Source organism: Chiloscyllium punctatum, chromosome 12 (genome assembly GCF_047496795.1).
Source record: "Chiloscyllium punctatum isolate Juve2018m chromosome 12, sChiPun1.3, whole genome shotgun sequence".
Classification (NCBI taxonomy): Eukaryota; Metazoa; Chordata; class Chondrichthyes; order Orectolobiformes; family Hemiscylliidae; genus Chiloscyllium; species Chiloscyllium punctatum.
This window is the reverse complement of record NC_092750.1, coordinates 15,362,320-15,376,258: the sequence shown is the minus strand read 5'-3', so window position 1 is coordinate 15,376,258 and position 13,939 is coordinate 15,362,320.

Genomic DNA, 13,939 nt, shown 5'->3' with positions numbered 1-13,939 from the left:
CTTCATCAGGAATCCTGGTAAAAGGCTTATGCCTGAAACGTTGACTCTCCTGCTCCTCGGATGCTGCCTGAACTGCTGTGCTTTTCCAGCAACACACTCTCGACTCTGACCTCCAGCATCTGCAGTCCTCATTTCTCCTCCGTGCTGTCAGATCTGCCCAAGTTTTTCCAGCACACTTTGTTGCAGGCAGGTGGGACTAGTTTTGTTTGGGATTATGTTCAAGATAGACTAGTTGGACCAAAGGGTCTGTTTTCATGCTGTATGACTCTGTTTGGATAGTCTTTGATGTAAGTTATTGGATGCTCAAGGATATGATGATATGATTTAATCTCTAGGCATAACACTACAAACTCTCTTTAATAAAGAACTTTCAATTAGTGGGGTGTTGTTAAAGATGAGTAGCTAAACATAAACATCCACACAGATGAAAAGTAGAATATTCTCAGAACACTTAAGGACTTGCATTTTGTAAATTTTAATACGGCACCAGATCAATAATAACTTATGTAGCACATTTAACATATTAAAACATCAGGAGAATTATTCCAGGTCATAAAATATTTCGTCAATCGGGCAGATTTTCAGGAGTGGCTCAGTGCATGAAAATGAGAGAATGAGATGGAAAGGTTTACTTGCCTGCCAGGTTTGAGGGCTTCAGTAGTTGAAGACCCATCCACCTTTGGTAGAATCCTTAAAACCAAGGATGGCCAAGAGGGCACACTTGAATCAACGCAGAGAAACTGAAGGTTTAAAAACAGGATGATGCTAGAGAGACAAGAAATGGGAGTTTTCAATAAGGAGTCAGGGACTCGAATCCCAGATTGCAAACCCCGATCCTGTGGTTTCTTTAAACGCAATTGGCCAGGAAGATAATCCTGAGATGGTGATGGAGGCAGAACAACAGGAACAGGATTGCAACAGGAAAAGATAGTGGTCACTGTATGTAGCGTTAGTCAGCCCCATTGATGTGTTTCCAATTGCAGAAAGATTTATTTGAGCCCCATGATGAAACTAACAGCATTGCACTGAAATGTATTCGGCTTATTGGGAAAAGAAGATGGTACTTTGAGAACAGACAGGTCTCTTCACAAGTATATTTGTACGTATGTATGTATAAGCTCCACTTAGAATATAACGTAGAACAATTCAATCAGGAACTCTTATTGCAGCTTTACTACCATGTTGTAACATGGAGTAAAGGATGGTGATAATAAGAAGCTCCAAACTTCTTTCTATCACATGGCTGGCAAGGACACTGTCCCACTCTTACTGCCTCCTATTGGCATGTGTTGTCAGGACTTGCAGGTTGATACCTGACTTGTTTAACCATGGTTCCTGGGGGAGACACGAGGAAGGAACTTCCATCTTAGATATAGGGTTATCCCACCCCGCCTTGCACCAGAAGATCTTGTAAGACCTTAAGGGGTATTAATCAGCAGTGAATGTGTGACCTGGTTCCAAAATTAAAAACAGTCAGGATCCTGCAACAAATTTTGCAATTGTAATTTTGAAACCCCATCCACCACTGGGTCCTGGCGTAGGGGATTGCAGTAGATACAAAAACTGAAATGTGAATCATTCCCTGCTGGAACCATTGAGAAGGAATTCATACCGTGCCTGATTCACCACAACTTGTGCAATTCCTGTTGCACTGAGTATAATGAAGGCAATTCAATCATAAATGACAATCAACAATTAACATCTCCCTCACAGCAAATACACTCAGGAACAATCCACTGATGTGTGTATCTTGGTAACCTATACAGCATGACATTCGGAATTCCTATTCAATCTTGGTAGATTGCAGAATTGTGTATAAAGGATCATAATCAGAGATGGGTGTGAAATGAATTTTTCCTAGAGTGGGATATGCAAAGTCTTACATAAATGTTGAGTGTGTGATGAACCCTCCCCAGTGTTGGGAGTGGAATGTAGCCTCCCCTAGTATTGGGTGTTTAATGTAGCCTCCCCAGTGTTGGGTGTGTAATGTGCCCTTCCACAGTATTGAGTCTGTAATGTACCTGCCCCAGTGTTGGGGGTGTAATGTACTCTCCTCCAGTGTTGGATGTGTAATGTACCATCCCCATTGTTGGGTGTGTAATGTAGCCTTCCCAATGTTGGGTGTGTAATGTACCCCCCTATCCAGTGTTGGGTGTGAATGTACGCTCCTGCCCAGTGTTGGATGTGTAATGTACATTCCCCAGTGTTGGGTGTGTAATGTACACTCCCCAAAGTGTTGGGTGTGTATTGTATCCACCCCAGTAATGCACCGTTCCCAGTGTTGGGTGAATAATGCATCCTCCCCTGTGTTGGGTGTGGAATGTACCCTCCCCTGTGTTGGATGTGGAGTGTACCCACCTCCAGTGTTGGGTGTCTATTGCACCCTCCCCCACTGCTGGGTGTGGAATATACACACCCTCAGTGTTAGGGGTGTAATGTACCCGTTCACAGTGTTGCGTGTGCAATGTACCCTGCTAGTGTTGGATGTGTAATGTACCCTCCCCCAGTGTTGGATGTGTAATGTAGCCTCCTCAGTGTTGGGTGTGTAACATACTCTCGAACAGTGTTGGGTGCGTAATGTACCCTCCCCCAGTGTTGAAAGTGTAATGTACCCTCCCCCAGTGTTGGGTGTGGAATGTACCCTCCCACAGTATTGGGTTTGTAATATACTCTCCCCAGTGTTGGGTGTGTAATGTACCCACCCACAGTGTTGGTTGTGTAATGTACCCTCCCTGGTGTTGAGTGTGTAATGTGGCCTCCCCCAGTGTTGGGGGTGTAATGTGCCATCACCCAGTGTTGGGTGTGTAATCAACCCTCCCCCACCATTGGGTGCATAATGTATCCTCCTCAGTGTTAGTTGAGTAATTGACCCTCCCCCAGTGCAGTGTGTGTACTATACTCTCCCCAGTGTTGGGTGCGTAATGTAACCTACTTAGTGTCAGCTGTGGAATGTAGCCTCCCCAGTGTTGAATGTGTAATGGAGCCTCCCCAGAGATGGGCGTGTAACATACCCAACTTCAACATTGGGTGTGTACTGTACCCTCCTTAGTGTTGGGTGTGTAATATACCCTCACACAGTAATGAGTGTGTAATATACCCTCACTCAGTATGGGTGTGTAATATAGCCTCCCCAGTGTTGGGTGTGTAATGTACCTTCTTCAGTGTTGGGTGTGTAATGTACCATACCCCAGTGTTGGCTGCTTAATGTACCCTCCCCCAGTGTTGTGTGTGTAATGTATTGTCCCCCAGTGTTGGGTGTGTAATGTATTGTCCCCCAGTGTTGGGTGTGTAATGTACCCATCCCCAGAGTTGGGTGTAACATACTCACCCCCAGTTTTGGGTTTGGAATGTACTCACCCCCAGTGCTGAGTGTACCCTCCCCAGTGTTGGGTGTGTAATGTACCCACCACCAGTGTTGGATGCGTAATATACACTCCCTAGTGTTTGGTGTGTAATGTAGCCTCCCACAGTGTTGAATGTGTAATGTACCCTCCCCCAATGTTGGGTGTATAATGTACTCTCCCCCAGTGTTGGGTGGGTAATATACCCTTCCCCAGTATTGGGTGGGTAATGTACCCTCCCACAGTGTTGGTGTGTAATGTACCCTCCCCAGTGTTGGGTGTGTAATGTACTCTCCCCCAGTGTTGGGTGTGTAATATACCCTCCCCCAATGTTGGGTGTGTAATGTACCATCTCCAGTGTTGAGAGTGTAATGTATTTTCCCCCAGTGTTGAGTGTGTAATGTACTTTCCCCCCGGTATGAGTGTGTGATGTAGCCTCCCCAGATTTGGTTGTGTAATGTACACTCCCCAAGTGTTGGGTGTGGAATGAACCTTCCCCCAGTTGTGGGTGTGGAATGTACTCAACCAGTGTTGGCTGCGAAATGTACCCTTCCCCAGTATTGTGTGTGTAATGTATTGTCCCCCAGTTTTGGGTGTGTAATGTACCCACCCCCAGTATTGGATGTAACATACTCACCCCCAGTGTTGGGTGTGGAATGTAGTATCCCCAGTGTTGGGTGTGGAACGTACTCACCCCCAGTGTTGGGTATGTACTGTACTCTTCCCCAGTGTTGTGTGTGTAATGTACCCACCACCAGTTTTGGATGTGTAATATACACTCCCTAGTGTTTTGTGTAATGTACTCACCCCCAGTGTTGGGTGTGAAATGTAGCGTCCCCAGTGTTGGGTGTGGAATGTAGCATCCCCAGTGTTGGGTGTGGAATGTACCCTCCCACAGTATTGGGTTTGTAATATACCCTCCCCAGTGTTGGGTGGGTAATGTACCCTCCTTAGTGTTGGGTGTGTAATAAACCCTCCCCCAGTAATAGGTGGGTAATGTACCTTCCCACAGTGTTGGATGTGTAATGTACCCTCCACATTGTTGGGTGTGTAATGTACTCTCCCCCAATGTTGGGTGTGTAATGTACTCTCCCCCAATGTTGGGTGTGTAATATACCCTCCTCCAGTGTTGGGTGGGTAATGTACCCTCCCACAGTGTTGAGTGTGTAATATACGCTCCCCCAGTGTTGGGTGTGTAATGTAGCCTGCTCAGTGTTTGAGTGTGTAATGTACACACCCCAAGTGTGTAATATTGCCTCCCCTAGTGTTGGGTGAGGTACCGTCCCCAGTGTTGGGTGTGTAATATACCCTCCCCATTGATGGGTGTGCAATGTATCTTCCCCCAGTGTTGGGTGTGTAATGTACCATATCCCAGTGTTGGCTGCGTAATGTACCCTCCCCCAGTGTTGTGTGTATAATGTATTGTCCCCCAGTGTCGGGTGTGTAATGTACCCACCTCCAGTGCTGAGTGTAACGTAATCACCCCCAGTGTTGGGTGTGGAATGTACCCTCCCCAGTGTTGGGTGTGTAATGTACTCTTCCCCAGTGTTGTGTGCGTAATGTATCCACCACCAGTGTTGGGTGCGTAATGTACCCTCCCTAGTGTTTGGTGCGTAATGTACCCTCCCCCAGTGTTGGGTGTGTAATGTACCCTCCTCCAGAATTGGGTGCATAATGTATCCTCCTCAGTGGTGGATGTGTAATGTACTCTCCTCCAGTCCTGTGTGTGTAGTCTGCCCTCTCCAGTGTTGGGTGAGTAATGTATCCTCCCCAGTGTTGGGTGTGTAATGTACCCTCCTCCGAGTGTTGAGTGTGGAATGTACCCTCCCCAGTGTTCGACATGTAATGTAGCCTCCCCAGTGTTGGGTGTGTAATGTACCTACCTCCAGTGCTGGGTGTGTAATGTACTCTTCCCCAGTGTTGTGTGTGTAATGTACCCACCACCAGTGTTGGTGCGTAATGTACCCTCCCTAGTGTTTGGTGTGTAATGTACCCTCCCCCAGAATTGGGTGCATAATGTATCCTCCTCAGTGGTGGATGTGTAATGTACTCTCCCCAGTGCTGTGTGTGTAGTGTACCCTCTCCAGTGTTGGGTGAGTAATGTATCCTCCCTCAGTGCTGGGTGTGAAATGTACCTTCTCCAATGTTGGGGGTGTAATGTACCCTTCCCCAGAATTGGGTGCATAATGTATCCTCCTCAGTGTTTGATGTGTCATGTACCCTCCCCCAGTGCTGTGTGTGTAATGTACCCTCTCCAGTGTTGGGTGAGTAATGTACCCTCCCCTGTGTTGGGTGCGTATTGTAGCCTCCCCAGTGTTGGAGTGTGTAATGTACCCACCTCAAGTGTTGGGTGTGTAATGTACTCTCCCCCAGTGTTGGGTGATTTACCGTCCCAGGTGTTGGGTGTGTAATAAACCCTCCTCAGTGTTCGGTGGGTAATGTACCCTCCCACAGTATTGGGTGTGTAATGTAGCGCTCAGTGTTTGAGTGTGTAATGTACACACCCCAAATGTTGGGTGTGTAATGTTGCCGCCCCCAGTGTTGGGTGATGTACCATCCCCAGTGTTGGGTGTGTAATGTACCGTCCGACAGTGTTGGGTGTGTAATGTACCCTCCCCAGTGTTGGGTGTGTAATATAACCTCCCCCAATGTTGGGTGTGTAATGTACTCTCCCCTATTGTTGGGTGTGTAATGTACCCTCTCCAGTGTTGAGAGTGTAATGCACTTTCCCCCAGTGTTGAGTGTGTAATGTACTTTCCCCCAGGTATGTGTGTGTGATGTAGCCTCTCCAGTTTTGGTTGTGTAAAGTACACTCCCCAAGTGTTGGGTGTCGAATGAACCTTCCCCCAGTTGTGAGTGTGGAATTTACACTACCCCAGTGTTGGGTGTGCAATGTACCTTCTTCAGTGTTGGGTGTGTAACGTACCCTCCCCCAGTGCTGGGCATGGAAAGTACCCTCCCCCAGTGTTGGGTGTGTAATGTACCCTCCCCAGTGCTGGGTGGGTAATGTACCCTCTCCAGTGTTGAGAGTGTAATGTACTTTCCCCCAGGTATGAGTGTGTGATGTAGCCTCCCCAGATTTGGTTGTGTAATATACACTCCCCAAGCGTTGGGTGTGGAATGAATCTTCCCCCAGTGTTGGGTGTGTAATGTACCTTCTTCAGTGTTGGGTGTGTAATGTACCATACCCCAGTGTTGGCTGCGTAATGTACCTTCCCCCAGAGTTGTGTGTGTAACGTATTGTCCCCCAGTGTTGGGTGTGTAATGTACCCTCCCCCAGTGCTGGGCATGTAATGTACCCTCCCCCAGTCTTGGGTGTATAATATACTCTCCCCCAATGTTGGGTGTGTAATATACCCTCCCCCAATGTTGGGTGTGTAATGTACTCACCCCCATTGTTGGGTGTGTAATGTACCCTCTCCAGTGTTGAGAGTGTAATGTACTTTCCCCCAATGTTGAATGTATGATGTAGCCTCCCCAGTTTTGGTTGTGTAATGTACACTCCCCAAGTGTTGGGTGTGGAATGAACCTTCCCTCAGTTGTGGGTGTGGAATGGCCAACCAGTGTTGGGTGTGTAATGTACCTTCTTCAGTGTTGGGTGTCTAATGTACCATACCCCAGTGTTGGCTGCGTAATGTACCCTCCCCCAGTGTTGTGTGAGTAATGTACCCACCCCCAGTGTTGGGTGTAACGTACTCAAACCCAGTGTTGGGTGTGAAATGTAGTGTCCCCAGTGTTAGGTGTGGAATGTACTCACCCCCAGTGCTGAGTGTGTAATGTATCCTCCCCAGTGTTGTGTGTGTAATGTACCCACCACCAGTGTTGGATGCGTAATGTACCTTCCCTAGTGTTTTGTGTGTAATTTACCCTCCCCCAGTATTAAATGTGTAATGTACCCTACCCCAGTGTTGGGTGTGGAATGTACCCTCCCACAGTATTGGGTTTGAAATATACCCTCCCCAGTGTTGGGTGTGTAATGTACTCTCCTTAGTATTGGGTGTGTAATGTAGCCTCCCCAGTGTTGGGTGTGTAATAGATCCTCATCCTAGTGTTGGGTTTGTCAATTAGCCCCCCCAGTGTTGGGTGTGGAATATACTCTCTCCCAGAGTTGGGTGTGCAAGGTATCCGCCCCCTGTGTTGGGTGTATAATGTAGCCTCCCCAGTGTTCGGTGGGTAATGTAACCACCCTAATGTTGGGTGTGTAATTTACCCTCCCCCAGTGTTTGGTGTGTAATATACCCTCCCAAGTGTTGGGTGCATTATGTGCCCTCCCACAGTGTTGGGTGTGTAATGTACCCTCCCACAGTGTTGGGTGTGTAATGTACCCTCCCCAGTGTTGGGTGCACATTGTAGCCTCCCCAGTGTTGGAGTGTGTAATGTACTCTCCCCTAGTGTTGGGTGATATACTGTCCCAAGTGTTGGGTGTGTAATAAACCCTCCCCCAGTGTTGGGTGGGTAATGTACCCTCCCATGGTGTTGGATGTGTAATGTATCCTTCCCTGTGTTGGGTGTGTAATGTACTCTTCCCCCAGTGCTGGTTGTGTAATGTACTCTCCCCCAGAGTTGGGTGTGTGATTTACCCTCTCCCAATGTTGGCTGAGTAATGTACTTGCCCCTAGTGTTGGGTGTGTAATATACTCTCACCCAGTGTTTGTTGGATAATGTACCCTTTCACAGTGTTGGGTGTGTAATGAACCCTCCCAAGTGTTGGGTGTGTAATATACCCTCCCACAGTGTTGGGTGTGTAATGTACCCTCCCCAATGTTGCGTGTTTAATGTACTCTCCCCCAGTGTTGGGTGTGTAATGTACTCTTCCCCAGTGTTGGGTGTGTAATATACCCTTCCCCAATGTTGGGTGTGTAATGTACCATCTCCAGTGTTGAGTGTTGGGTGTGTAATGTACCCTCCACAGTGTTGGAGTGTGTAATGTATCCACCCAAGTGTAGCCTCCACAGTGTTGGAGTGTGTAATGTACCCACCCCAAGTGTTGCATGTGTAATATACTCTCCCCTAGTGTTGGGTAATGTACCGTCCCAAGTGTTGGGTGTGTAATTAACCATCCCCTAGTGTTGGTTGGGTAATGTACCCTCCCCAATATTGGGTGTGTATTGTAATCTCCCCCAGTGTTGGGTTTGTAATATACTCTCCCCCAGAGTTGGGTGTGTAATATACCCTCCCCCAATGTTGGGTGTGTAATGTACTCTCCCCCAGTGTTGGGTGTGTAATATAGACTCCCCCAGTGTTGGGTGCGTAATGTACCCTCCCACAGTGGTAGGTGTGTAATGTACCCTCCTAAGTGCTGGGTGTGTAATGTACTCTCCCCCATTGTTGGTTATGTAATGTACCCACTCCAGTGTTGAGTGTGTGATGTGCTTTCCCCCAGTGTTAAGTATGTAATTTACTTTCCCACAGGTATGGGTGTGTGTTGTAGCCTCCCCAGTTTTGGTTGTGTAATGTACACTCCCCAAGTATTGGGTGTGGAATGAACCTTCCCCCAGTTGTGGGTGTGGAATGTACCCTTCCCCAGTGTTGGGTGTGTAATGTACTTTCCCCCAGTGTTGGGTGTGTAATGCACTTTCCCCAAGTGTTGTGTTTGGAATGTACCCTCCCCAGTGTTGGATGTGTAATGTACCGTCCCCAGATTTGGGTGTGTAATGTACTTTCCCCCACTGTTGGGTGTGCAATGAACTTTCCCCGACTGTTGGATTTGTAATGTACCCTCCCCAGTGTTCGGTGTGCAATGTACTCTTCCCCAGTGTTGTGTGTGTAGTGTACCCTCCCCAGTGTTGGGTGTGTAATGTACTCTTCCCCAGTGTTGTGTGTGTAATGTACCCACCACCAGTGTTGGGGGCGTAATGTACCCTCCCTAGTGTTTCGTGTGTAATGTACCCTCCCCCAGTGTTGGGTGCGTAATGTACCCTCCCCCAGAATTGGGTGCATAATGTATCCTCCTCAGTGTTGGATGTGTAATGTACCCTCCCCCAGTCCTGTGTGTGTAATGTACCCTCTCCAGTGTTAGGTGAGTAATGTACCCTCCCCAATGTTGGGTGTGTAATGCACCCACCCCCAGTGTTGGGTGTGTAATGTATCCTCCTCCGAGTTGAAAATGTGTTGCTGGAAAAGCGCAGCAGGTCAGGCAGCATCCAAGGAACAGGAGAATCAACGGTTCGCACATGAGCCCTTCTTCAGGAATGAGGAAAGTGTGTCCTGGACACACTTTCCTCATTCCTGAAGAAGGGCCTATGCCCGAAGCATCTGCAGTCCTCACTTTCTCCTCGAAGAATTTTACCCTCCTCCGAGTGTTGAGTGTGTAATGTAACCTCCCCAGTGTTGGAGTGTGTAAAGTACTCTTCCCCAGTGTTGGGTGTGGAATGTGCCCTCATCAGCATTCGATGTGTAATGTAGCCTCCCCAGTGTTGAGTGTGTAATGTACCTGCCCCAATGTTGGGTGTGTAATGTACCGTCCCACAGTGTTGGGTGTGTCATATACCCTCCCAAGCATTGGATGTGTAATGTAGTCTCCCCAAGTGTTGGGTGTGGAATGAACCTTCCCCCAGTTGTGGGTGTGAAATGTACCCTACCCTAGTATTGGGTGTGTAATGTACCTTCTTCAGTGTTGTGTGTGTAATGTACCCTCCCCCAGTGTTGAGTTTGTAATGCTCAGAGTTGGGTAGTGTACCCTACCACAGTGCTGGGTGTGGAATGTAGCCTCCCCAGTGTTTGAGTGTGCAATGTAGCCACAAGTGTTGCATGTGTAATGTTGTGTGATGTACCATCCCCAGTTTTGGGGTGTAATGTACTTTCCCCCAGTGTTCGGTGTGTAATCTACCCTTCCCCAGTGTTGGGTATGTAATGTACCCTCCCCCAGTGTTGGGTGTGTAATGTACTTTCCCCCAGTGTTGGGTGTGTAATGCACTTTCCCCGAGTGTTGCGTTTGTAATGTACCCTCCCCAGTGTTGGGTGTGTAGTGTACCCTCCTCTGAGTGTTGGGTGTGTAATGTAACTCCCCAATGTTAGAATGTGTAAAATACTCTTCCCCAGTGTTGGGTGTGGAATTTACCCTCCCCAGTGTTCGACGTGTAATGTAGCCTCCCCAATGTTGGGTGTGTAATGTACCCTCCCCCAGAATTGGGTGCATAATGTATCCTCCTCAGTGTTGGATGTGTGATGTATCCTCCCCCAGTGCTGTGTGTGTAATGTACCCTCTCCAGTGTTGGGTGAGTAATGTACCCTCCCCAGTGTTGGGTGCGTACTGTAGCCTCCCGAGTGTTGGAGTATGTAATGTACCCACCCCTAGTGTTGGGTGTGTAATGTACTCTCCCCCAGTGTTGGGTGATTTACCGTCCCAAGTGTTGGGTGTGTAATAAACCCCCCTCAGTGTTCGGTGGGTAATGTACCCTCCCACAGTGTTGGGTGCGTAATGTAGCGCTCAGTGTTTGAGTGTGTAATGTACACACCCCAAGTGTTGGGTGTGTAATGTTGCCACCCCCAGTGTTGGGTGATGTACCGTCCCCAGTGTTGGGTGTGTAATGTACCCTCGCCAGTGTTGGGTGTTTAATGTATTCTCCCCCCAGTGTTGGGTGTGTAATGTACTCTGCCCCATTATTGGGTGTGTAATGTACCCTCTCCAGTGTTAAGAGTGTAATGCACTTTCCCCCAGTGTTAAGTGTGTAATGTACTTTCCCCCCGGTATGGGTGTGTGATGTAGCCTCCCCAGATTTGGTTGTGTAATGTACACTCCCCAGTTGTTGGGTGTGTAATGTACCTTCTTCAGTGTTGTGTGTGCAATGTATTGGCCCCCAGTGTTGGGTGTGTAACGTACCCTAACCCAGTGCTGGGCATATAATCTACCCTCCCCCAGTGTTGGGTGTGTAATGTACCCTCCCCAGTGCTGGGTGGGTAATGTACCCTCCCACAGTGTTGGATGTGTAATGTACCCTCCCACAGTGTTGGGTGTGGAATGTACCATCCCACAGTATTGGGTTTGAAATATACCCTCCCCAGTGTTGGGTGTGTAATGTAGCCTCCTTAATATTGGGTGTGTAATGTAGCCTCCCCAGTGTTGGGTGTGTAATAGATCCACATCCTAGTGTTGGGTTTGTCAATTAGCCTCCCCAGTGTTGGATGTGGAATATACTCTCCCCCAGAGTTGGGTGTGCAAGGTATCCGCCCCCTGTGTTGGGTGTATAATGTAGCCTCCCCAGTGTTCGGTGGGTAATGTAACCACCCCAATGTTGGGTGTGTAATGTACCCTCCCCAGTGTTGGGCGTGTAATATACCCTCCCTAGTGTTGGGTTTGTAATGTACCCTCCCACAGTGTTGGGTGTGTAATGTACCCTCCCCAGTGTTGGGTGCACATTGTAGCCTCCCCAGTGTTGCAGTGTGTAATGTACTCACCCTAAGTGTTGGGTGTGTAATGTACTCTCCCCTAGTGTTGGGTAATGTACCGTCCCAAGTGTTGGCTGTGTAATAAACCCTCCCCCAGTGTTGGGTGGGTAATGTACCCTCCCACAGTGTTGGATGTGTAATGTACTCTTCCCCCAGTACTGGTTGTGTAATGTACTCTCCCCCAGAGTTGGGTGTGTGATTTACCCTCCCCCAATGTTGGCTGAGTAATGTACTCGCCCCTAGTGTTGGGTGTGTAATATACTCTCACTCAGTGTATGTTGGATAATGTACCCTCCCACAGTGTTGGGTGTGTAATGTACCCTCCCAAGTGTTGGGTGTGTAATATACCCTCCCACAGTGTTGGGTGTGTAATGTACTCTTCCCCAGTGTTGGGTGTGTAATATACCCTTCCCCAATTTTGGGTGTGTAATGTACCATCTCCAGTGTTGAGTGTTGGGTGTGTAATGTACCCTCCCCAGTGTTCGGTGTGTAATGTACTCTTTCCCAGTGTTGTGTGTGTAGTGTACCCTCCCCAGTGTTGGGTGTGTAATATACCCTCCCACAGTGTTGGGTGTGTAATGTACTCTTCCCCAGTGTTGGGTGTGTAATATACCCTTCCCCAATTTTGGGTGTGTAATGTACCATCTCCAGTGTTGAGTGTTGGGTGTGTAATGTACCCTCCCCAGTGTTTGGTGTGTAATGTACTCTTCCCCAGTGTTGTGTGTGTAATGTACCCACCACCAGTGTTGGAGGCGTAATGTACCCTCCCTAGTGTTTGGTGTGTAACGTACCCTCCCCCAGTGTTGGGTATGTAAAGTACCCTCCCCCAGAATTGGGTGCATAATGTATCCTCCTCAGTGTTGGTGTGTAATAAACCCTCACCCAGTGTTTGTTGGATAATGTACCCTCCCACGGTGTTGGGTGTGTAATATACCCTCCCACAGTGTTGGGTGTGTAATGTACCCTCCCCAATGTTGGGTGTTTAATGTACTCTCCCCCAGTGTTGGGTGCGTAATATACCCTTCCCCAATGTTGGGTATGTAATGTACCCTCCCTAGTGTTTCGTGTGTAATGTACCCTCCCCCAGAATTGGGTGCATAATGTATCCTCCTCAGTGTTGGATGTGTAATGTACCCTCCCCCAGTCCTGTGTGTGTAATGTACCCTCTCCAGTGTTGGGTGAGTAATGTACCCTCCCCAATGTTGTGTATGTAATGCACCCACCCCCAGTGTTGGGTGTGTAATGTATCCTCCTCCGAGTTGAAAATGTGTTGCTGGAAAAGCGCAGCAGGTCAGGCAGCATCCAAGGAACAGGAGAATCAGCATTTCAGGCATGAGCCCTTCTTCAGGAATGAGGAAAGTGTGTCCTGGACATACTTTCCTCATTCCTGAAGAAGGGCTCATGCCCGAAACATCGATTCTCCTGCTCCTTGGATGCTGCCTGACCTGCTGCACTTTTCCAGCAACACATTTTCAGCTCTGATCTCCAGCATCTGCAGTCCTCACTTTCTCCTCGAAGATTTTTACCCTCCGCCGAGTGTTGGGTGTGTAATGTAACCTCCCCAGTGTTGGAGTGTGTAAAGTACTCTTCCCCAGTGTTGGGTGTGGAATGTACCCTCACCAGCGTTCGATGTGTAATGTAGCCTCCCCAGTGTTGAGTGTGTAATGTACCTGCCCCAATGTTGGGTGTATAATGTACTGTCCCACAGTGTTGGGTGTGTCATATACCCTCCCAAGCATTGGATGTGTAATGTCGGCTCCCCAGTGTTGGGTGAGTAACATACTCAACCCAAGTGTACCCTCCTTAGTGTTGAGTGTGTAATGTACCCTCCCCCAGTGGTGAGTGCGTAATGTACCCTCCTCAGTATTGGGTGTGTAATCTACAATCCCCAGTGTTGTGTGTATAATGTACCCTCCTCCAAGTCTTGGTTGTGTAATGTAGCCTCCCCCAGTGTTGGGTGTGTAATGTAGCCTCCCCAGTGTTGGGTGTCTAATGCACCTGCGCACAGTGCTGGGTGTGTAATCTACAATCCCCAGTGTTGTGTGTATAATGTACCCTCCCCTGTTTTGGGTGTGTAATGTACTTTCCCCCAGTGTTGGGTGTGCAATACACTTTCCCCGAGTGTTGGATTCGTAATGTGCTCTCCTTCGTGTTGGGTGTGTAATGTACTCTTCCCCAGTGTTGGGTGTGGAATTTACCCTCCACAGTGT